Source organism: Macrobrachium rosenbergii, chromosome 8, assembly GCF_040412425.1.
Source record: "Macrobrachium rosenbergii isolate ZJJX-2024 chromosome 8, ASM4041242v1, whole genome shotgun sequence".
Taxonomy (NCBI): Eukaryota; Metazoa; Arthropoda; class Malacostraca; order Decapoda; family Palaemonidae; genus Macrobrachium; species Macrobrachium rosenbergii.
In genome coordinates, this window is record NC_089748.1 from 50,226,098 (window position 1) to 50,233,250 (window position 7,153).

Here is a 7,153-nt window from a genome sequence, read left to right on the forward strand (position 1 = left end):
CTCTTTCTTTATCTATCTTCGGCAATCATCATCATCAAAGAATTATAGCAAAGCAGTTTAAAATTTTCCAACGGTCGTTTACTAATTAGACAACACACCTTTGAGATTCGCGGAAAGTACTATAAAATTCTCGTACTTTCAGATCACGCCGAGAATACTTTTATCACGATAAAATCTCAACAGAGAAACTTGTTTCACAATATAGTTAGTTTTTTTATATAGCAATTTCAGATATGGAATTTCCGTAATATCCCACTAAGAGAGTATTAGCGACTCTTCTAAATTGAACTCATGTCGCTCCACACCAGATAAAATCCAACTGAAAATAAGGCAAGGAAATGGAAGTAAATGCTATTTGTATTTTTCTTGTGCAAGGTGGACTGGAAAAAGACCAGTCTAAGTTTCTCTTTCTTCTAATCCCGTTTCGTAATAGAATCTGCTGAAGAGTGGAAATGGTTTCCCTTTTTTTTTTTTTTTTATTCTTCCCGTTTGAAAAGAATAAAAAAAAATAGTCTAACAAATTGCTTCGTATCTAGAGATATTTTTCAAGAAAAGCTTTTCGTCTCCACCTACCTGTCTCCTAAAAAATGTGATCCGTCCTCAGAAAAGACAGACGGTTACTTGAGAGTTTGGACTGTCTCATTCCAGTGGCGGAGGATTAATGAGGACACAGGCAGTTCATACTAATCCCTCGTGATCTTTATAAGCTGTTGAAGAAAGATCACAGTCAGTTCTATGGGTTGCATAAGAGATTATTTAAGAGGAAGGACATAAAATGGTGTTGATTTTTATATTATGCAACACTACTTATTTTATAATTTTTATATTTTAATGTAATGTAAGAGATTATTTAAGGGAAAGGACAATGTATATGTGAGAGAATATTTAAGGAAAAGGACATGAAAATTTAACAATTTTATTTTATACAAAATGACAGTGATCTTTGTAAGATATTGAAGAAAGATCACAGTCAGTCTTATGAGTTGCATAAGAGATTAGTTAAGAGAAAGGACATAGAATAGTGTTGATTTTTATACTGTGCAACATTGCTTATTTTATGATTTTTTATATTTTACTGTATACGTAAGAGATTATTTAAGGAAATGGAGATGAGAATTTTTATAATTTTATTTTATACAATATTACAGTGATCTTTATGAGATGTTGAAGAAAGATCTCATTCAGTGTTATGGGTTGCATAAGAGGTTATTTAAGAGAAATTACAAAATAGTGTTGAGCTTTATATTGTGCAATCATTACTTATTTCATAATTTTTCTGTTTTAATATATACGCATATTGTATATTGTATATGTATATTGTATAAAATAAGATTTTAAAAATTTTCAGTCATTTTCCTTAAATAATCTCTTATTTAAGGAAAAGGACATAGGTTGCATAAGAGATTATTTATGAGAAAGGACATAAAATATTGTTCAGTTTTATATCGTGCAACATTACCTATTTTACAAATTTTATATTCCAATGTATACTCGTATATAAGAAATTATTTAAGAGAAAGGACTTAGAACGTTTTTCAATTTTATATCATATAAATTAATATTTAAATACAATTTACATCGTACAATTTTTTTTTATTCTTCGATTATAATGCATACAGATGGAATTACACATTTTATTTTCACCAGGAGAGACACTTTTCCCTTCCCATTTCGACCAAAAATAAATGAAGTCCTGCCATTAATCCGTTGTAAACAAAGCAGGAATCCATAACCGTCCTCATCCTGGACTTGATACAGACGTGTAATCCTAAACGCTTCATGTCGAGGAACTCTTGAATGCGTTTCCAAGGAGACTGGAGCCTAACCATTCAGGAGGACGTTACAGCAATATGGCATCCAATACTGATGAAAAGAGTTCATATTGCCTCGGCTGAATAGGAGCAGAGTTGCAATATACTCGACCATCTTTCCCAAATCCGGAGCTTACACTCTGATTATCGCGTACGCTGCGGAGAATTTATGGGGCGGAGATTGTTATGTATGGGAGCATGAAAATGAAACAAAATGTGCATTACGTTTCGTTGATATTTAACGGTATACGGTTGAGTTACGACCTGAGGTTTGTGTTTCTTAAGGTTAAAGCTGCATTATGGGATACACACACACATACATATATGTATATGTATATATATATATATATATATATATATATATATATATATATATATATATATATATATATATATATATATATATATATATAAGGAGTGAAACAGATGCACAGAGGACGGTAAAATTGCAGACATTATTATTCTTTACAAATTAACAGAGGCACAGCTGAGCTTTGGGAATACATAACTTTCCCATCATCAGGCCACTTATCTATAGAAATATTATAAAAATAAACAGCATGAGTGGGACTATATTTTAATTGACTAAATCTAAAAAGTACTTAATCTTGTTCCTCCTTAATTAGAAGCTTTGAGAATGACAACATAACTAGTTAGTAGATATATATATATATATATATATATATATATATATATATATACACAGTAATATATTTGTATAAAAGGTTAGTGTATTGAAGACAAATCTTAAGAAAAAAAGAGATACATAATATTTGGAGGAAGTTGGCATGAAAATCACAACAAAAACACTTTTTGGGGGGTAACAAAATTAAAATTAGATTCTCAAGTTAAATCTCTAGCTTAATAAAAAAAAAAAAACTGACGGAATATTGTCATATATTAACGCGGAAGTCCATGGCCACAAGAAACCACGCAACTCTCGTCGCGAAGGAAAGGAAGAAAGATTAAAGGAACACATGCAGAGGAACAACAGCAAAGCTGATGCGAAATTGATTGATAAAGTGACGCCGTAAAGTAGGGAAATGGACGACCAATATCTGGCAAATTGCCTCCGACGACCACAGAAAATCCCAGACACACAAAGAGTGTGCCAACCAGATAACGTCGTTGGGTGCTTCCTACGTGACCCTGGGTATTTATGGCAGAGTTATATGCAAAGAGTGTTTGCGGCTGCTCTGTTATGAACACATGAATGCTCCTTTACATATATATATATATATATATATATATATATGTAAATATAAATTTATTTACTTATATGTAATGAAATTTATTTACTTATGAAGCAATCGTTTACTGTTTTTAATTAGAATGCCTGCAGCAGAGTATTTGTCATATATATATATATATATATATATATATATATATATATATATATATATATATATATATATATATATATATATATATATATATATATATATATAATATATATATATATATATATATATATATATATATATATTATATAAATCCTTTTGGTAAGATATTCCTGCAAAAGGTAAAGTACATTCGATATTATGGAGTATTTGTGCCCTCTCTCCAAGATTAGAAGATGCAAAATATACCGGAAGATTTACTAGTACTCTCTGGTAGACATCAGAGATGCTCTGCACTGAGGGACCTTGGGGCAACCTGAACGAACTGAAAGGTAAGGTAAGGTATGTAAGGTCTCACTGTATATATATATATATATATATATATATATACATATATATATATATATATATATATACAGAGAGAGAGAGAGAGAGAGAGAGAGAGAGAGAGAACTGAGAAAATCCCACATATACGTACAGATCTTCATAAAGGTCTGGGGATAAAAGGTACATTTTCAGAAACATATTCTACTCTTTGGAGATACGCGAAAATGGCTGTAAAAGATTAATATATACACCTTTCGGAGACATCTGAATTGCAAAATTTGCCAATGAATACCTACCATCTGAATTACCTTTCCAACCTCTCTGCAATGGTAGCTAACTTTTTCGTTCCTCCTATTTCATGTTTTTAGGAGCCCCTGCAATTTAGGAACCTATTTTGGGTTAAATGCCATGAAGACTAAATTGGGGGCTTAGAAACGAGAGTTGGCATGTGGAATGTTTTTCACCGTGGGGACGTATAAAGACAAGTACCGGTTTCCTTGAATGTCGCAATTTTGATGTTTATAGTAAGTCATAAACAACTTTATTTAATTCTAAAATATTTAGACTTGATCTACGGAGAGGTTTTCCAGTCAGATATGAGATCACATAAACGAAGACAAATGGAGATTAGGTAACAGAATGACTGATTACTCTTCCAAACTGAGTGAAATGAATCAATTCCTCTCGTGAGTTTTCACTCGTTGAAGAACTGTAAGTTACATAGGTTTTTTGTCTGCATAATTATGGAATATAGAGAGTGTATTTGAAAGTCTGTATAGATATGCATCACAGAGATTTGTCTCTGAAATCCAAAAAGGTATGAATGCAAGTTACAGGGAAATTTGAACAATTGTGAACTGCAGCGCTAAAGACTCGTCTTTCCGAGTCAAATAACACCGTTTTGCTTTCAACGCAATTTCCTTGCGCCCCTTCCTGTCCTCCCCTACTCAACCCCCCTTCAAAAAAAAAAAAAAAAAAACTTCCAACTCGAGATGTTAGTAGTGTTCAAGCAGTTAACTTTTTTTCAACTGTTTTAATTTTAATTTTATAATTACTGTGATAAAGGGGAAATTGTAAAGGTACACACAATACACACACACACACACACACACATATATATATATATAGATAGATAAGATAAAGAGAGAGAGAGAGAGAGAGAGAGAGAGAGAGAGAGAGAGAGAGAGAGAGAGAGAGAAAGAGAGAGTTATAGTTGTTTGAGAAACTTATAATCTTTCAGGGTACACACACACATACACACACACATTATATATATATATATATATATATATTATATATATATATATATATATATATATATATATATATGTGTGTGTGTGTGTGTGTGTGTATGTGTGTATGTATGTGTGTGCATGTGTGTAGAAATTTGCTCCTACTGGAAGATTATAAGTTTCCCAATATTAATTCTTCTCTAACCTCTCTCTCTCTCTCTCTCTCTCTCTCTCTTCTCCCTTTACCTTATCTGAAACCTTATATCCACTTGACATACCTGACCCTTTTCTTCAGCCATTCAATCATACTATCAGCAGCGTAACACGAATCCTTTAATTAATTCCTAGACATCCCTGGTCGTTGCCATCGTGTCGCGTCTTGGTGCTTTATTACAAAGCGAGGGCCAGGGAACAGGGGTAATGATTTACAAAGTTAAAGATGATGGCCGATGCGCAAACTGGGACGAGAGATCCGAATTATCTGAAGCACATTTCACAAAGATCTGAAATTCTCCGTGTTTCGTGATGATGATAAACTCAACTCGCAGATCTGTGTGTTGGTATTTATGAATATTTATGTATGATATCCCTGAGTTTTTATTTAATATTCATGTATGATTAAGCTTCTATTCACAAGAAGAATCCAAGGTTCTTCACTGACATGAGGAGGATGCATCATGTATCCATATGTTCCACTTAATACTCATGTATGATTTAGCGTTTTTTCATAATAAGAATCCAAGGTTCTTCTTTAGAGGTTGAGAAAATACGTCATGTGTGCATGTTTTGATAAGGTATTTCTCATGAAGTCTATATGGATGAAGTTGCTAGCTTTTAGTTTTCTGTAAAAGAAAACTATTGTGTCGGATTTGTCTGTCCGTCCGCACTTTTTCTGTCCGCCCTCAGATCTTAAAAACTACCGAGGCTAGAGGGTTGCAAATTCGTATGTTGATCATCCACCCTCCAATCATCTAACATACCAAATTGCAGCCCCTAGCCTCATTAGTTTTAATTTTATTTAAGGTTAAAGTTAGCCATAATCGTGCTTCTGGAAACGATATAAGATAGGCCACCACCGGGCCGTAGTTAAAATTTCATAGGCAGCTCATACAGCATTATACCGAGACCACCGAAAGATAGATCTACTTTCGGTGGCCTTGATTATACGCTGTAGCGGCTGTACAGAAAACTCGATTGCGCCGACGAAACTTCGACGCATTTTTTACTTATTTGATGTTCCTCTTCCTGATAATTTTCATCCTTTGCTCTTTAAACGAGGAACTTCTAAGATAAAATCAACACTGTCGTGGGACAAAAAAAGTTTTATTATTATTAGAAAATAACACGGAGTTATTTTGTGAAATACATCTATTTCATTGTTTTTCTTCCCAAAAAGTATCTCTGTAACAAAATAGAAATTACAGGACGATATCCATCCTTCCTTTTCTCCTGAAGGTTATTGGAATACGATTTTTTTAGGCTTTTATATAAGTAATTTAAATCTACCCACTTCTTTAGAATATCTAGTCCGCCTCAGGGAAACACCTTAGTTCTTGTGATACCATTTTACTCACATGTTTTTTTTATAATTTTAAACATAGTTTTAGACATGGAAACAACGTTGATGCGAATTTCGACTTCCTGAAAATCTTCTCAGCTCTGGCTTTGATCAGACTGAGCATAATCCTCTTATGTATAAACTTCAGTCAAGGCTATGAATTTACTACTACACATTTATAAAAGAGCCAGTAGGAGATTTGTTCATATGATGTACTAAGAAAGCCTAAATCTTTTTTGTATTCCTGGATCAACAAAATAATGAGGTTATGAAGGGAGCCTAAACCTTTCGTATTCCTGGATCAACAAAATAATGAGATTATGAAGAGTGCCTAAACCTTTCGTATTCCTGGATCAACAAAATAATGAGATTATGAAGAGTGCCTAAACCTTTCGTATTCCTGGATCAGCAAAATAATGAGATTATGAAGAGAGCCTAAACCTTTCGTATTCCTGGATCAACAAAATAATGGAGATTATGAAGAGAGCCTAAACCTTCGTATCCGGATCAAACAAAATAATGAGATTACCAAGAAAGCTTCTAAACCTTTGTATTCCTGGATCAACAAAATAATGAGATTACTAAAGAAAGTCTTAAACCTTTTCGTATTCCTGGATCAACATAATAATGAGATTACCAAGAAAGCCTAAACTTTCCGCATTCCTGGATCAACAAAATAATGAGATTACCAAGAAAGTCTAAACCTTTTTCGTATTCCTGGATCAACAAAACAATGAGATAGTATGTTTCCTTTCTCAGTCTTTGATATCCCAGATAATTCTTCTGTTGAAGATGGTTAATAGCGAGCAGTTATCTCAACCTCCACCGCAAGTGCAAAATGAAATTGCTGCAAGGCTTGACAGATATCTAGAACAGATCTGCAAG